Source organism: Diadema setosum, chromosome 11 (assembly GCF_964275005.1).
Source record: "Diadema setosum chromosome 11, eeDiaSeto1, whole genome shotgun sequence".
Lineage (NCBI taxonomy): Eukaryota > Metazoa > Echinodermata > Echinoidea > Diadematoida > Diadematidae > Diadema > Diadema setosum.
The window spans coordinates 20,405,598-20,416,866 of record NC_092695.1 but is presented as its reverse complement, the minus strand read 5'-3'; positions in this window follow the sequence as shown (position 1 = coordinate 20,416,866).

The window sequence follows — 11,269 nt, the reverse complement described above, 5'->3', positions numbered from 1 at the left end:
TCTCGAAATAGGCTGAAGCCATAAGGCTTTTTAATTTTTCTTTACCAACTTTAAGGAAACATATGGGAATTTCAGTTTTCGCGGCCATCTTGAATGTATGAAAATCCTGAAGGGTGTACTAGTCATCCAGTGTAGGATTCAGAGACCTTGAAATCGTTGAAACCGTTTTTTCCCCTTTAAATTTCCCTATCATAAGGAAATATATGGGAATTTCAGATTTTGCCATTTTTTTTTTTAAATCAGAATTTGTCAGTTTAAGGTAATCAAACAATTATTTTCCCTGAAAGACTCTCCCAGATCCCCCCCCCCCCCAGCTTAGGTGCGTTGACTTAAGAGCTGATTTAACTAATAAAGAAATAATAAAAAAAACAAACACGTGTTACATGAATAATGTTTGTCAGTATAAGGTGCACCTCTCCGGCCACGCTCGAGGCGGGTTTCGGTTGGACAGCAAGCACGCGAGCTCCTTGCGCTGCAGCTGCGGTCTTCTAGCAGCTGGATTGCAGATGCCGAGAACTAAAAAGCCGAAAGTGAAAGTGCGCCCACAGGCGGTGAAAGTAATAATCCATCGTCGGCTGAGAACCAAAAGGGTTTACGCAATTTTGGGGGTTATTGATTTATTGGAATCATGCTGTATAGATGGATCTCCTCTATAAATGGTGTCAATTTTGAATTATTTTCATTTTCAGTAAAATAAAAAAAAAATTAAAAGCACATGGGGGCTATATTATACCCTCACCGTGTATGGTATTTGGAACACTGCATACAAATCTACACATTAACTCTCAACTTGGGGGGGGGGGGGGGGTATTTAGTTATTGGTATCATGTTGTAGAGATCGATCTCCTCTACAAATAGTGTCAATTATAAATTATCTTCATTTTCAGTTAGAATGATGAAAATTGAAAGCATGGGGACTATTTCACCCTATCTGTGTATTTGGAATACTACTTACAAATCTGCCCATTTTTATTAGATAAACTTTTTATTTCATGACAATTGATTTTATTTACGCTGAAATCATAAAACGCAATAGCGCCATTTTGGTTATCAGCTGACGATAGACATGCTATAAAACAGGGAATTCTCATCTAATTAGACAAAAAAAAAATAACCAACCAAGCAAACAGACAACAAATTTGCCAACTTCAGAGCCATTTTATTAGGTCTTTAATAATTGTCAATACTGCGCGATGCGAAAAACTGATCTCAAATATAACCTTTTATCCATCTCTTGAGAACTCCTGGACCTCAGCCAACCCCTGCCCCAACTTGACGTAAGGGAAACAAAAAAGAACAACAAACAAAAATGCAATATAATATGGAAAAGAACAAGCCTGACAAGAGAGTCAATGTCAAGTGTGGGGGAAGTGAGGAAACGGCCACGGATTTTCCTGAGGTAACAGAAACGGAAACAAACAGCACACCAAAATGACATTGTTTTGACATCAGGAAGGACATTCAAGAGGTAACTGACAACTAGAATGATTCGACCTTCATATATCTGGAATTTAGTGTGTGAGTGTCCATATTTGGCATTTTTTGTTTACGATCGTATACTTGCTCTTGGTCTTCTCTATAAACCCCAACATCGTACAAACATCCAGAGAAAAACACAACTTTTTTTTTTTAATCCGCCTACAAACTAATCACCGGATACTGAGTACTAAAATACAAGCTTACTCCCTATACACGCCTACAGTATGCTACTCCCAACCCGCAATAATAATGCACAATACAAAATAAATGTATAATTTATTGAGGGGTGGCTCGCATGACGACTGCTATAGAGGCGTCCGTTTTACTTGTCACGAAATGTAAAATGATCAGTTTTAAAAAAGAAATTCCATATCATTAATACAGATTTTTTAATAGCATATTTTCTTCCTCCAGGGGATTCTCAGCTTAAAGGGAATGGCTAGTAACTAATCAGTGGGAATCAGTGGGAATGCTGGAGGATGATTGTTCCAATCCTTGTGTGATTCTTTGTTTTGTAAAAATTATTTGCTTCAGAATGGTCTCATATTCAAGCAATGTGCAGTGTTAATGTCTCGTCACTGTACAGGCATGCTAACCTGGGAACATTTAACTGCACATTACTTGAATATGAGACCATTCTGAATCAAATAATTTTCACACAACAATAGATATATAATGTACTCTTAAATGAATCCTACAAGGATTGGAACAATCATCCCCCAGCATTCCCACTGATTCTCACTGATCAGTAATTAGCCATCCCCTTTAAGACAACCACTTTTAAATGTGTTTGCGCAACTGAAAACATTTTAAAAAATCTCAAAAAGTAAAAAATTGAAAATATCTGGGCCCTGACTCGAAATTCAACTATACATACGTATGTAATGTATACATACGTTTATTTTGTTTATGATATACAAATAACTATGAAAGATTTGTTTTGGCGTTATCGCAAGCTAGAATGATTCACAGAAGCAGGTTTCATTACTATGGCCTGGTATAAGTACCGCCTGCGATGGCATGGCATGCCTTTATGCATAAGTATTCTTTAATCTACTTACTATACCTTCGCTATACATCGTGAAAATACATGCACACATTAAAACGGGGAGCTAGACTTCTTGTATTTCCATGATTAAAACGACAGAACAACATTTTATTTTTGCCTGCAATGCAATCGTACCGCAGTCAAATAATACTCAAATCATACCCAACGATAGCTGGCATGGACAACACATTTCTCCTTCTGTAGACCATGCTGCTTTTCAGCAGTCAGTGTTGAAATTTAGTATAATAATTGCTTACCAACCAACACGCATAATTGGAATAAGCAATATTCTGTCTGACATACAAAGAGATCGAGATGTATCATGAATTTCCGGCCATTTATCTATCGTATAACTCCAACTTAATTAGAACCTGATCTCATGCCTAAACATCTCATCTGCCGGTTAGCCCTGAAATTAGATGTTTAATTGCTATTGCTGTCGTCTATAATGTCTCGATAGCAAAAGAACAACAATTGAAAATGCTTTCGAATGCAGGTGAATCAAATCTCAGGCCCAGGATTTGACAGCTATACAGTGCTAACAATAAATTATTATAATGACATATTTACTCAAGCTTAATACAGCGTTTCTATACGCGTTAGGACATAGGCCTAAGTTATGAAGTCCAAAATGTGAGAAAATAAAATGAAACGTATGGAATTCATATTAACCAATTTGATTACATGAATTACATATTCAGGTGCTGAGTGTTCATATCGTCAAGATAGTATCAATGTTCACTATATTTGTCTTGAAAATGTTTGTATTAGGACAAAAATGGTCAGTAAGAACAACGCCAAGATTTCTAACAGATGAATGTGGAGAAATTAAACCGGAATAAAATTTGATAAACAAGGGTAGACATTATATTACATAACACCATATCATCACTGATGAAGTGTTTGGTATAACACGGGACACGCACCAGAAAGATACAGCACTTGCTGTGCTTGTTTGATGTGAAACGTCCTGTGCATCAAGACGTGGTGAATTTATACAAAATCGAAATAATGTTCACACCACAAACGTCATTACAAATGTATTATTATCATCCGTGCTTTACTTATGGATGATTTCAAATTGATGTGTACGAGTGTGTGCACGCACCTGTGCGTTTATCTGTTTATATACACTTGCAAAACCATCAGCTCTGCATGGTCAAAACGACACACACTGCAAAAACATCGGTGTTAGATTTAACGCCATAATGGGTGTTAAATCTAACACTGATCAAGTGTCAAAAGAGGACCACACCCACAGGTGTAGAAAGTATGTTGTGATGGTGGGTGTTGAAAGTGTTTTCCTGGCACTTCGTGGTGTTAATTTGACATTGTAGATGGTGATATTTTGACACTGCGCTGGTTTTAATTCAACAATGACACCGCATGGTGTTGATGTGATATTGCTGGTGTTAATGTCAATGGTATAACACCCGTCCTTCTTCAATAGGAGACAACACCAACTAATGTTACTGCATGTCGTGTAAATGTGTTTACATTTTTTTTTTATTTAAAAAATCAAGCACTTTCTCGGAAAATTCTTGTCTTGTTGAGGTTCAGAATCAACAAGAACAGTAACAACGAAACTATTAAATAAAAAAAAAAACAATTTATATTTTGAAATGACATCCGGAGGTGTTAATCTAACACCATGAATAAGCACTGACAATTATTTAACACTATCTCGGTGTTTCATATTTAACACCGGACCCGGACTTTTTGCAGTGCACGACCCGGAAAAGTATGGCGGCGCCAGTGGGTTGACGGTTTGAGAACAATTGGATGTAATCATGACCAATCGTGGACGATTCGCTAGCAAACATGATCATGACCAGTCGTATATGGAACAGCGATTATGATGTCATCATCTAGGTGACGCTCATTCACCACCGCTGCCTAAAGTTGAATTACTCCTCCCACGTATCGAAAACTGTTGGACAGAGTCCAAGCTACTTTGATACAACTATAACATGTTCGGAGGACAGTATCGCAGAATAATTATAATCGGCGTTTGGAATCCTTATACACCCCGAGAAGATATGCACTGCGCTCAGTTGCGCTTTGAGAGGTCATTCATCGTATTCTAGGATGTTAATATAAGATCGAAAGTGTTCAAGACTCGATTCCAGGCCTGCCGCATTGGATGGTCGTTCGTAGCTAATAGGGTGCATAATCTCAATTACTGTAGCCACATTGGAAAAAGTCCCAGTTTGAAAGTGAGGAACCCTTTCACTAGATATCGCAGCAGACTATACGCTCTACCAATAACAGAGAAATCCATCGAAATAACAATGAAAAGAGTAGTGTCAGTATTCATGCTCTGCTACGTTTGTCAGCTGCTGAAGTCGTCCTGTGGACAGGGTTCAACACCAATGGACAACTTTAAAAGACAGATCGACGCCACGTTTAGCTTGAACTCCGAAATTGACGTCGTGTTTCTGCTCGACGCCTCGGGGAGCATGAGGCCGGACTATTACAGTCGAGCGGTGGAATTCTTTCGCCTGACATCGACTCATTTCAGCTCGTCTAACAACGCCACTCGCATTTCTGTTATATCTTTCTCGCATTGCAACAACATGAAAACCTACATAGATTATATCTCGCCTTCCGGCGGAAGGAACAAGTGTAACCTGGCCCGAAACTTGGATAGGGTAGCCGATACGCCAGGAACAACCTGTACGGGCGGTGCTTTGCTCACTGCTCGGACGGTTTTACGAGCTGGGCGACCAAACGCTCAGGGGTAAGTATCACGATCCTCTGCGTGCCACGTTATTGTTATCCCACGAGACCGACACCCACGAATCATACATCCCAAGAGTTCGCCATTGAAAAAAAAAAGGTCCATTACTCATACAGCCCACAAGCAACGGCGTAAATCCATACTGAGGAGTGGGGGGGGGGGGGATGGTCACCATCACCACGATTACAAGCCCATAACCGGACGGGCGCAGCCTTTTTTTTTGGGGGGGGGGGGTGGGGTGGGGGGGGGAGAAGCTTTGTGCCCCCCTCCCCCCCCCCACACACACACACACTTTACAGGGATCGGATTCCCCACTCTTTTGCATGAAATATAAAGTGGGAGAAAAGTGGCAGCAACAACATAAAGACTATTTGTTCTTGTTGCTTTTTTTTTTTTTTTGCTTGTCAGACGACTTTCGGCGGAAAATCAGACCTTAAAAGTATGAAAACAATTTTTTTTTGTGGAAATATCTGTGAAAGGGAGCGGAACGACCGAACGGGGGAAGGGTGTGTATGGGGGGGGGGGGGGTATCCCTCTCCCACACGAGGAAGATTTTGCATTTTCAGACCTGAAATTCAGCGATCTGGTGCTCACTTGTGGTGAAAATTTTGTTTTCTTTTCTTAAAAAAAAACAACAAAATGAAATATTCACAATATATTATTGAATGACAAAATCGTGGTATTTCAGCTCTTGCTGTGCGACATCACTGTGAAGGCCTACTAAATAACGGGGCCTATCATCGGCGTAGACAGGATTTGATCTTAGGAGGAGCGGTTATGTGAGGGAACGAATCAAGCGAGGGGGGAGGGTATGGTAGGGGGGTTTCCCCCACCTACGGTGAAATCTCTTTGCGTTGAAAATTTTGACATTTTCAGTCCAAAAACTGCCGTTTGTAGCTATATTCTTCGCTTTGGAAATTAAGGGGGGCACACCAGGCGCAATTGCTGTCAATCACTGGCAGCAACGTCAGGAGAATGGCATAGCGATTAAATGCGAGCGAGCGGAGTGAGCGAGCATGAAAATTTTAACATTTTACAGTCTAAAAACTGCCGTTTGTAGCTATACTTTTTCGCTTTGGAAATTAAGGGGGGCCGCATCAGGCGCAACTGCCGGCAATTACTGGCAGCAACATCAGGGGAATGGCATAGCAGTTAAATGTGAGCGAGCGGGGCGAGCGAGCTTGAAAATTTTGACATTTTACAGTCCAAAAACTGCCGTTTGTAGCTATATTTTTCGCTTTGGAAATTAAGGGGAGCGCACCTGCTCACAATCACTGGCAGCAACATCAGGAGAATGGCATAGCTTTCAACTTTCAACTTTCAACTTTATTTTCACCTCCATCAAAATGAACAAAGAAATTTATTTACATTGTATATACACGGGATATTTGTGATATAGAACAAAATTTGAAAAGGTACATAAGAAAATTATGAAAATGAAAGGTAGATGTGATTACATCTTTGTTAAATACATAAGGCGTATAATACAAGTCAACTAAGGATGAGGATGGAAGTGGAGGGTCCCACTAAGAAGCAAAGCTTGTACGATATGGGACCCTCAGAAAAATACACAAAACATCAATATAAAACACAATAAACGAACCGATGTCAACTGACATCAAAATGATTGGGAAGAGGAAAAAGAGAGAAAAGGAAAGGAAAGCAAAAGAGGAAAAAAAGAGGAAAAAAAGGGAGAAAAAAGAGGGAACTACAGCATGTGCCATCGTGGACGCAAGCAATCTGGATTTCATAATGTAAAATAAGTGATAAAATACAAGCTGGATTGAATGTAATGCAAAACATTTTTATACGTAGTTATGTTGGTAAGAATGCAGGAGAAAAAAAAAACCACATCGTTATATTTAGAACACAAACAGGGACATAGTTTAATAGAAGGACTTATGTAAAAAAGAATGATGACTTGACTGAGATGATAAAGGGAAACTAACTCTGTTGGATGTTATAAAATTTCAATAAAAATGATAGCGATTAAATGCGAACGAGCGGAGCGAGCGAGCTTGAAAATTTTGACATTTTACAGTCTAAAAACTGCCGTTTGTAGCTATACTTTTTCGCTTTGGAAATTTAGGGGGCACACCGAGTGCAACTGCCGGCAATTACTGGCAGCAACATCAGGAGAATGGCATAGCGGTTAAATGCGAGCGAGCGGAGCGAGCGAGCTTGAAAATTTTGACATTTGACAGTCCAAAGACTGCCGTTTGTGGCTGTATTTTTTCGCTTTGGAAATTATGGGGGCACACCGGGCGCAACTGCCGGCAATCGGGCAGCAACATCAGAATGGCATAACGATTAAATGCGAGCGAGCGAAGCGAGTGAGCTCGAAAATTTTGATATTTTACAGTCCCACATGTCCTTTGTGGCTGTACTAGTATTTTTTCGCTTTGGAAATTAAGGGGGGGGGGGGGGGGGCGCACCGGGCGAAAACTGCTGGCAATTACTGGCAGCAACATCAGGAGAATGGCATAATGCCTGCGAGCGAGCGAAGCGAATGAGCTTGAAAATTTTGACATTTTCCAGTCCCAAAAACTGTCGTTTGTGGCTGTATTTTTTCGCTTTGGAAATTAAGGGGGCGCACCGGGCAAAAACTGTTGGCAATTACTGGCAGCAACATCAGGAGAATGGCATAATGATTAAATGCGAGCGAGCGAAGCGAGCGAGCTTCAAAATTTTGACATTTGACAGTCCAAAAACTGCCGTTTGTAGCTATATTTTTCGCTTTGGAAATTAAGGGGGCGCACCGGGCGAAAACTGCTGGCAATCACTGGCAGCAACAGCAGGAGAATGGAATAATTAAATGCGAGCGAGCTTCAAAAATTTGACATTTTACAGTCCCCAAACTGCCGTTTGTAGCTATATTTTTCGCTTTGGAAATTAAGGGGGGCGCACCTGCTCACAATCACTGGCAGCAACATCAGGAGAATGGCATAGCGATTAAATGCGAGCGAGCGGAGCGAGCGAGCTTGAAAATTTTGACATTTTACAGTCTAAAAACTGCCATTTGTAGCTATACTTTTCGCTTTGGAAATTTAGGGGGCACACCGAGTGCAACTGCCGGCAATTACTGGCAGCAACATCAGGAGAATGGCATAGCGGTTAAATGCGAGCGAGCGGAGCGAGCGAGCTTGAAAATTTTGACATTTGACAGTCCAAAGACTGCCGTTTGTGGCTGTATTTTTTCGCTTTGGAAATTAAGGGGGCACACCGGGCGCAACTGCCGGCAATTACTGGCAGCAACATCAGGAGAATGGCATACTGATTAAATGCTAGCGAGCGAAGCGAGTGAGCTTGAAAATTTTGACATTTTCCAGTCCTAAAAACTGTCGTTTGTTGCTATATTTTCGCTTTAGAAATTAAGGGGGGCGCACCGGGTGCACCTGCTGTCAATCACTGACAGCAACATCAGGAGAATGGCATAGCGGTTAAATGCGAGCGAGCGAAGCGAGCGAGCTTTAACATTTTAACATTTTACACTCCAAACACTGCCGTTTGTAGCTATATTTTTCGCTTTTGTTTGTCCCACTTTTATTTGAGAACCATCCCCCCCCCCCCCCCATCGACGCCTCTATACATATTAGGTTGCTTTTGTTAAGTGAAAGATCTGCTGCACACTCTTTGATAAATTAGGGAATATACGTCTATGTCAAAAGTGTACAAAGTTTATCCCTTATCCTGTATAGCGGACCTTTTGCATGTTCATGATTGCAATACAACGATCTGGTGCATAGTTCTGGCGATATTTGGACAATTTTCCATTAAGAAAGTTCGAGATTTTTCCTCATCTCGGGAATTGCTTGGGGGATAAATGATTTGTCTGTCTAAACACTTCCTTGGGGGGGGGGGGGGGGCAAATGCCCCTTTGCCCCCCATAGATTCGACGTCCCTGATCTTCCCTTGGTATGCCCATAGATGTATCCTGACTGAGTCATCAGTCACTGTTGTTTCTCAGGAATGATTCAGGAAATGGAGGGGATTCAATTATGGCGATAAAGTTGTTGTTATTGTTTGTTTGTATGTGTTCGTACATATTTTGCAGATGGTCCCCAGTTACTCGCGTTATAGGATGTTTATGTAGACCTATACTATTTGACGTTGTCAACGCCTGAGCCATACCTTACAGTGTATGTCGATGTTACTTCTTCGCGAGCGAGCGAAGCGAGCGAGCGCTTGAGAAAATTATACATTTTCCTATACAAGATAGAATACTGTTCAGCTCTGTTACCGTCCTGTCTGAAGGCCGGCGTACAAACGTCATGCAATATGCCAAAATTTATACAATCACATTTCTGCTTCCTCCATTTTTCCCCTCAAAATTCAGGGGGGGATGATTGTACAGGCCATCCCCCCTCCTCCATTTCAGGGGGGGATATATCCCCCCCATCCCCCCCCCCCCGGGATTTACGCCCATGCTCATACAGTCCATGAGTTCGACACTAGGCAAATAGGTCTATTTTTGAGTTCGATACTATATACCCTTACTCTATAGACTACGAAGAATAGTTATTCAATCAACATTCTATCACTGCTTTGCAGAAACAAGAAATATTGCACAATATGTTTGTTCGGTTCCATCTGAAGAGCGATTGTAAAATTTGATGCGGATTCGTTTTGTGATTATACGCCATTGTGTTCCCAATACACTGGGCTGAGGTGCTGTATACAGGATAGTGTGAGCGCCATCTACACTTGCATATGAAGTTGTCGTTTCCTGATAATAGCAATGAATACGTTGCTCGGTTTAAGTTATCCGTTTGAACATCATTATTTTGTAAACTTACAATGATGTGGGAATAACTTCCTGCTGCAAGTACACGGATGTTGTTCCTTTTGTACCCTGTCCTATAACCCGTCCTGTACTAGAGTCATCATTCTTCTATCCGATGGCGTGTCCACCGTGGGCGATCGACCAGGTCCGATCGCCAGGACACTCAGGGGAGAAGACGTGGTCATTTTCTCAATTGGCGTGGGAACGATCGTGAGCTATTTCGAGCTGTTTAGCATCGCGACACGCGTGGACCGCGTGTTCTGGCTCAACGATTTCGGGGACATGTCCTCGTATGGCTCTGCACTCGAGCAAGGTACTAGTATCCTGTCTATCATAACCCTAGCTAGTTTGTAAAAGTAAAGTATTTTTTTTTTGTTTATTTCCTCTCTCAAGAATTTTCATAGGTGCTTAAGTATCACAAATAGGGTTGTATCTTTATGGTGAATTTATCATGTTGAGCGTGGCCGTACACAGAAATGTAAATATATTATATATATATATATATATATATATATATCTTCTTTTTTTCTTGTTTTTTTCTTGTTTTTTTTTTTTTTTTTTTTGGGGGGGGGAGCAATAACCATGTTCTGTATTGGGGAATGTAAGCGAAAGTGTGGGAGGGGTATCCCCCCCCCCACACACATACAAGAGGGAGCTTTTGGATATTTATATCCAACAATCAGGCACACAGTTTTAGGGGAATAATAAAAAAAATGCAACAAAAAACTGCAACAGTGAGAAACGTAAATATTCTGGACAATAGAATAATGAACTCGTGGTATTTCTGTAGCTTCATTTGTTTGCAGCCCTTAATGCATATAAAGAGAAAAAAAATAGAGTGGAAGAGTGACTTGCGAAGAGATAGAATAGATAATATTTTGCATATAGATAATAAACATAAATAGCTAGGAAATTCAACGGTCTAATGCACATTTTTGGTTGAATTTTAAGAAAACTGTCAACAATGAATAAGAGAAGTAAGTGTTTAGGGACAAAGAGGGTCTTGTACCGCGTGTGTGTCGATTTTCGGGTGACACGACATTGTTTTGCTCCTGCGGCAATTGCCCCGGTTGTATTCTACTCGGACTAAGGGTTAGGGTTGTGAAAGGGTTTTAGGTTTAGTTTGAGATGAGGATGAGGATTAGGGTTAGGGTTATGTTTGAGGGTAGAATCAATGCTAGGCCTAGCGTGCAGATATTTGTTGGGAGCAATATTGTTG